Source organism: Melopsittacus undulatus, chromosome 4, assembly GCF_012275295.1.
Source record: "Melopsittacus undulatus isolate bMelUnd1 chromosome 4, bMelUnd1.mat.Z, whole genome shotgun sequence".
In the NCBI taxonomy this organism is placed as follows: domain Eukaryota; kingdom Metazoa; phylum Chordata; class Aves; order Psittaciformes; family Psittaculidae; genus Melopsittacus; species Melopsittacus undulatus.
In genome coordinates, this window is record NC_047530.1 from 22485338 (window position 1) to 22493305 (window position 7968).

Below are 7968 nucleotides of genomic sequence, written 5' to 3' on the forward strand. Positions count from 1 at the left end.
GACTTTTTAATTTGGAGCACTGGTCACACAGCTGAGCCTCAAGGCTCTGTTGTTGATAATATGAAGGTCAGTTTTAACACAAGCTTCAATTTTAACCACAATTACCTTGAAGCTTTATTGACGCAAAAAGGGAACCAAACCCATTTGAGTTCAGGTGTAAATTCTGCTCTGTGGCAGGACAAACAAATGCCAGAGCTCAAAAACTGCAGGTGCAATGAAAGTTTGATTCTCTTCTTACTGCAGGGAAGAAGCTAAAAACCTGACCCTGGCGTTTGCAGTGCCCTGGGAGTGTTCACCTGGATGTAGCTGTGTGGAATTGGTCCACATGAGGTTTGCAGCATGGAGGGAGATTTATCTGTAGCATAGGATGAGGTTTGCAGCACAGCCCAGAAGCAGCTGACCTGCTGTATGATCATTCCACATGTCTCCTATGAGCCTGAGGCAGATTTATAGCTCCATCAAATTAACTACCCCAGGACAGAGGTCTCCCAACCCAAGCAGACTTCAAGTGATGTATGGGATAGCTGTTGCTGGAATGGGTGTTTCTTCCACAGTCTTCTCCTCTTGCTACTTCCACTTTTCCTCTTGTGCCAGTAGAGTCAGGAGGTTCAAGTAGGTGGATAGTCAGAAAACTAAGCCACAAGGGAAAGGAGGATAGCTAGCTATTTCCTCCACAAAGCTGGAGAAGCCCCATTGGAGGAGAGGGCAGGTGGGACCATTATTTTCAGCTCTGCTGTCAGCTTAGCTGTGTTGTCCCAGTGCTTTCCTTTAATTTGCACTGCTTTTCCCACCTCCCAGGGAAATTCCTGTCATTTTGTGCATGCCACTAACATACACAGAGGCAATTTCTGCAACCAAAAGACAGGTAGCATCAAATGACTTTCGAAAACAGATGAGGATTTTTAGAGCAAGTGCTGTGATAGGAACCTTCTTCACCTGCTATCAGGAAGAAGATACTTCAGCAGCTGTGAATATAAATAGCATTTATCAGGCAGCAGAAAGGAGACAAAGTTTTGGGTAATCAGAAGAAGAAATGTCTAGCGGAAGAAGATAGATTTTTAAAGGGCAAGTAAATCAGCTCCCATGCAGTTGATGAAGGAAGGAGATGCCTGACAGCATGGTACCAAGTCTTAGAAGGGTCATTTGGTAAAGGTCAGGCAAGAGCAGGAAGTGGAAACTTAGGCATATATTAGACTAGAAAAAAGTCAGAAGGAAGTTGATAATGTCTTTAATAACTACTGAGATCTGCCCGATTCAGGAACAGGAGTCAGCCCTTTTCAAGTAAAGTTTATGGTCACATCCCTATTTATTTCACAAACAGCATTTCTGTTGTACCTTCACCTTCCAGAGGTGGACAGGGCATAACATAAACCTATAATTTATCTGATGATTGTACTTCCTTTTGATTCCTTAGTTTTCAAATAACATCATGGGAGTGACTTCAATGCCAGCAGGCCCCTGCAGTGTGCAAAGACCCTTGGTTGAAAACAGGGCAGGGGGCAGGTACAGTGGTGATGGAGAGCTGCTGTGCTGCATCCTTTCTTGATGGTCTTCAGTGGTGGGGCCAAAATGAAAACTGACATGAGCAGGAGGCGGGCAGTGAAACCAGTGGAGCTACACTCATATAAATCCCCTGAGGTCCACATTATTAATTCAGCATGACTGGTGATTTGTTTGACTGTGTTCAGATTGACTGATTGATTGTTCTCACTGTTCTACCCAATCTACCTGGTTTACCTCTATTGAAAAAGGAGCCAGGAAATATTTTACCGGAAATATGTCCTGAATATTTCAGGTGAAGAGAGAAATAAATGTGGAAATGCATAGCCCCCAGTCAAGCAGTGTGAGACTCCTTTTACCACACACAGGCTTACATTTGGCTTACACATTTCTCAGATAAACAGTGTGTGTTGCCTGAAGTGTTAGGAAGGTCACCCAAGGGTGCTGATGTAACCATAGAGAGAGCTAACACTGCAAAGTCAGGCTGTTACCTCTGCTGTCGCTGCAGCCCAGGGGTATGAATTTCTGTTCTCTGGCTGTGCTAGTGATGTGTGGCAGTGCGCATGCTGCTCTTCAGTGAGGGAATGGTAATATAACTGCATGGATTACTGATCTGCTAATACACCTCATGATGGAACCTGGGGAAGTGAAACAATGTTGAGAGCAAGTGAGCAAATGCAAGTATTTCAATCTGCATCAGTCTCTGGGAAATACCTCCATTCTGGGCTGACACAGCAGCAGGATTGCTGGTCACTCGGCTCTGCCCTGATTTGACTGAAACAATTTACTTCTAGCTTCTTTGGTTTTAATGATAGTGAAGGACAAATTGCAGCTGCATCACATAAAAAAGAATTACTTAACTGTGCTACCATTTGGTTTGCATTAACTGGGAGGCTGGTGCTAAGTCTCCAAGGCTTTGGTGCTTTTTGAAATCCCACAGTATTAAGTAACATGAGGGAAATACAGTTTCCCTGAGCTACAGTGTGAAAGCATGCTTAACTCCTCACCACAGCTTTCCCTCTCCTCTCTGACCCTGCCATGCTTAGCACAGGGCCAAGACAAAACCAGCACATAACAATGAAGTGTTCTCAAATCTTAAAAGATGGGTTTTTAACAAGGGATGCAGGTGCCTGGCTCCGGTCTACGCCTGCCCTTTTGGAAAGCCCACCCCAAATCCTGCTCCCACTTGACAAACAGCCCTGCCCATATTCTGTTGCCCATAGAGCTGGGATTTACTTTTGAGCTGGGGACGCTGCATTGTGTAACAGTGATTGTGTTGTTCCCACTCGGCCAGCAATCACCACACAGAGCCGTCAGCTCAGCTCCCTGCAACTGGCCTGATGTGTGCTGTGGAAAATGCTGGGAATGTCAGGGTTAAGACAAGTTTGGATCACTTTATTTAGTAAGGCAAACAATCACAGGGCTGCAGTGCCTAGGAGAGGTTCTGCCTCTTTCCATGATGAGTGCTCAGGCGGTGCTCAGGCGTGCCAGGCATTTTTTCCCTTTTGAACTAGAGACTATTCTGCTGAAGGAAGCTTAAAGAGCAGAAGGAAACTGTTTCCTGGTATAAAATTCCACTTAAAAGTACTTACTGGTCTCACTGCATCTTGGGGTCTACTGTGAACTGGGCTTCTGAAGCCACAATTCTACTTGCAAGGAGGTTGGACCTTCCGTGGCATGAAGGCTTCAAAACAGAGAGCTGAGTCCCTCTCTTGTCTTCTGCCAACAGCCAGAGGCATCCGACTGCCAATGTCCTGCTCTCCTTCTTTGGTTCCTGACTCCTGGCCTGTGGGGAGGGTTTGAATGCTTCTATGTTTAGCGACATTTTTGTATGTGTTTGATTTGGATCAGTATTGGTCCTTTTAGAGAACCTTCCTAGCTTCTAGAACAGATTCTGAAAGCCAAGGCTGGAGCCATGGTGCTTGCCAGTACCAGGCTGGTCCCAAAAATGCCAAATGAGCTGCAAAAGTTCACAGCCCACTCCACCCTCTGGCCAATTTATTCTGCATGGTAGCTATGAATTACAGATCTTTCTGCAGGGAAGGGTACTTCCTTCCCTTCCCCTTCCCACCGGCTTAATCCTTCACACATAAATTAGGGAAATTAAACATGGTTTACATATTGAGATACCAAATGAGACGTGATCTGACCCTATCTAAGCACATAACAATGGGCAATGTGTCCCATGGGATGTTTGATATCTTGAGCCCACTTGAAAGCTGACCTATTCAGATCTCATTCAAGGATGCTGCCTATCAAGAGCACCAGTAGAGGACTTCCCTGTTCACAGGATAACTTATTGATCCTGCTCTGGATTCTCCAGCAGCATTTGACAGCTCTTCTCACTGTTCATCAATGGATGTCAGTGAAGATTTTCTAACACTTCCAGCCTCTTCCATGTATCAACGACCTGGATGAGGGAACTGAGTGTACCCTCAGCAAGTTCGCTGATGACACTAAACTGGGAGGAGTGGCTGACACACCAGAAGGCTGTGTTGCCATTCAGAGAGACCTGGACAGGCTGGAGAGTTGGGCAGGGAGAAACTTGATGAAATTCAACAAGGGCAAGTGTAGAGTCTTGCATCTGGGGAAGAACAACCCCATGTACCAGTACAGGTTGGGGGTTGACCTGCTGGAAAGTAGTGAAGGGGAAAGGGACCTGGGGGTCCTGGTGGATAGGAGGATGACCATGAGCCAGCAATGTGCCCTTGTGGCCAAGAAGGCCAATGGCATTTTAGGGTGCATTAGAAAGGGTGTGGTTAGTAGGGCAAGAGAGGTTCTCCTCCCCCTCTACTCTGCCTTGGTGAGGCTGCATCTGGAATATTGCGTCCAGTTCTGGGCCCCTCAGTTCAAGAAGGACAGGGAATTGCTTGAAAGAGTCCAGCGCAGAGCCACAAAGATGATGAAGGGAGTGGAACACCTCCCTTATGAGGAGAGGCTGAGGGAGCTGGGTCTCTTTAGCTTGGAGAAGAGGAGACTGAGGGGTGACCTCATCAGTGTTTACAAATATGTCAAGGGTGGGTGTCAGGATGATGGAGCTAGGCTTTTTTCAGTGATATCCAGTAGTAGGACAAGGGGCAATGGGTGTAAACTGGAGCATAGGAGGTTCCATGTTAACATCAGGAAGAACTTCTTTACTGTGAGAGTGACAGAGCACTGGAACAGGTTGCCCAGGGAGGTTGTGGAGTCTCCTACATTGGAGATATTCAAGGCCCACCTGGACAAGTTCCTGTGTGATGTACTCTAGGTTACCCTGCTCTTGCAGGGGGGTTGGACTAGATGATCTTTTGAGGTCCCTTCCAACCCTTGGGATTCTGTGATTCTGTGAAGATGTGGGGCCAGTCAACACCCACCAATTCTGAGAGTAAGGGCCCCTTGACAGACTGCATCAGCAGTTTGCATCCTGTGATCTACCTGAACCTCCATTCTGAACATAAGTGGGAATCTGGAAGACAAAGAATTAAAATATACAGGCAGAAATCAGGAATGCTGAGGAAGCCACAGGGGCTTTTACCACGGAGTTCAGTTCCAATTGAGTGTCAAGTCTATGGGCTTTGATTTGTAGTAATGCTATGGTGATGGACTGCAATGTATGTCTGCCACCTCCTCTCGAGGCACACCCAAGGGAGGAGAGCTAATGAGGCCCAGACTGATCCAAGCTGGTGGGAACACACAGCCTGCTTCTCAGAAGGATTAAGAAATAAAAAGCCACTGTCAGGTCCCATAAGTGTAAGCCGAGGTACGAAACCCAGGAGCCCTGAGCTGCTGATGCCGAAAAACCCATTGGATTCTTCAAGGCAGGACGCAAAAGGCATCAATCCAGCAGTGCCTGCAGAAGAAGACCTGGCACTGTGTCAGAAGGAGGGGCCATGCCAGGCAGGTTCTCGCAACAGGTTGAAAGTGCAGTGCTCACCAGCAGTGGATTAACATCTGTTTACCCATGGGGCAACTTCAGCCTGAATATCCTGGCCCCCCACCATTCTCTGAACACACAGCTTCTTTGTATTGATAGGTTCAAAGTGCACCTTAGAACAGTGCATCCCACGTGCCCAGGCAATATCAGGAGCCCCGCAGGTAGCAGAGGAGCAGAGGTGTTTCAGAGAAGTTGTCCCAGCTGTGGTCCATGGGCATCCTTAGTCACCTTGCTCTGAACCCAGACATCTGAGTCACAGCCCCACTTCCCTGCTGGGCCAGGAGGATTTGAATCAGATCACAGTACATGAATCAGGACTGGAATGAGCCCTGCTCCTGAGTGTCAGGAGGCTCTGAATCAGATGTCTTTCCTTTCCAGATATGGAGGGCCTGAATCAGGGGCTGAGTTGATGTTTCTACTACAGAGCCCAGGGCATTAACAGGGATGATGGCAAGTATCCTTGGCTGGCAGAATGAGGAGGGAAATACACAAATTGCATGGTTTGAATAAAAACTGTCTGGATGCTTGTGTTCCCTGCCAGTTTGCTGTAATATCACAGGCCCTTTGAGGTGCAGACAAGAGGAAGGAATAGAAAGAGGAGTGGTCCTGAACAGTAATGATGATTGTGTTGGAGAAAGGGCACTAAACAGGTGCTTTCAATCTCCTTCCAAGATGTCCTTATCCTAGAGAATACATCTAGTTGTCTTCAGCTCAGTACAAATCCCCTTGCCTCATTGCCTCTGCATTTAATGCAGGGGAGAAGAGTTTGTGCAGATTGTTATTTAGGTTTTGGGGATTCCTGTCTAGAGTTTTACAGAAGGGAAATAGACTTTATGCAAAGTCACCCAAGGGGGCAGTGTGGCCAGCACAGCTCAACTTTTCATATAGGTTTTGAAGCTTTGTTTTGCTGATACAGGCTTCCTGCCTCTCCATCAGGGAATAACGGGTCATGTCTTCAGCTTTACACTTTTTCTGAAGACATTACCTTTCATAGACTTGCTAGTGATGGGAGTAATTAGAGTGGGCCACACGTGCTCTTCTGTGCTCCTGATCTTCTTTATTATTCTCCTTGACACTAATAGTGCTCTCTGGCTGGGATGTCAATGATTCATGTGACACTTATTGTCATCTGAGAACAGAGCTGACAAGATGTGTTTTCTTCCAGCCAGCACCATGGTAGCATCCCTCAGACTTTGGCTGTATCTAAGGGCTGTTGCAGCAGAGTATTTCTGCAGTGTGAGCCATCCAGGGAGCTGGGCTGTTGCAAGAGAAGTTGGAGGCAGAGGGAAGGATTAGTTAAAAGTGTGGGCCAGGTCCACCTGTGTGTGCAGCTGGCTGGTTTCAGGGTGCATTATGGAGAGGACAATGTGGACAGCCAGCATCTCACTGCTCACAGCTGATGGCTGTGAGACATGCATAGATCAGTGTCAATGCTTTCTCTCCATGTTGGCAGCTGCAAACACAGCAGCATGGGTGCCTGCTCCCAGCTTCCAGTGTCAAGGCAGAAGATGCCAGATCAGATTTGGAGGAGGTTAGAGAACTGTGTTTCTTAGGGTTGCTTTAGTGGAAGATTGTTATGGTTGGAGACAAGGCTGACTAATATCTGGCAGGAATTAAAAGATATTTTGAGCAATCTGTAACCTTCTGTTTCCTTTACTCTTTTCCTACAATATTCTCTCCTTTCATTACTTGCAGCTGTTGTATCACGTATTACTTTGGATCTGCTTTAGCACCCTTGGGAATCCCTTTGTTGACTTGAGATAGTCAAGTAACATTGGAACAGACTTCTCATGTAACTGTCTCTGTGGTTTGCAGGAGGATGCTGATGCTAGGGTTGGGTCAGCAGCAATGATCAGAGCACAAGTAATGAATTAAAAATAAAACAGTAACAACAAAGTGGTGTCTGCACCTACAGAGCTCAACACAGCCCAAGCTAGGCTACTGAAACAAAGCAGAGCCCATCAAGCCATTTCAGGCTACTGCTATAAGGTACAATCATAGAATTGTAGAATCATTTATGTTGGAAAAGACTTCCAAGATCACCGAGTCCAACTATAAACCTAACACTGCCAAGTCCACCACTAAACCATGTCCATTATGATCAGGAGTGAAAATCAGATGTATCTTCCTGTTCCCAAGTTCTGCAACAGTTCCAGCTCCTAGTTTGCAGTGCCTGGTTTACCCACAGGGAAGTATCCTTGTTTAATAGTAGTTGATTTCTGATTTGAACCTTTCCTAGAAAGTATTTCTATATGATCTTCATTGGCCTAGTTTTTCTCTATACGTCTACTCAGGAACACTTAATAACTTTTGAACACTTAATTTTAAAGGCTTCCAGAGGAAGATAAGGCTAAAATTGGAGAAAATCCATCCTACTGACTGGCATTAAATCTAGTAGATATCCCCAGTATTCTGCTGTATCAGGAAAAGGTTCTGATAACGGGAGCAAATGGAAATACTTGTAGACATGCATGGGATCCCAGGAAGAGACAGCAGGAAAGAAAACCACCTCTCATGGCTGTGTATGCTTAAGTGGCATTAAAATGCATGTTAAT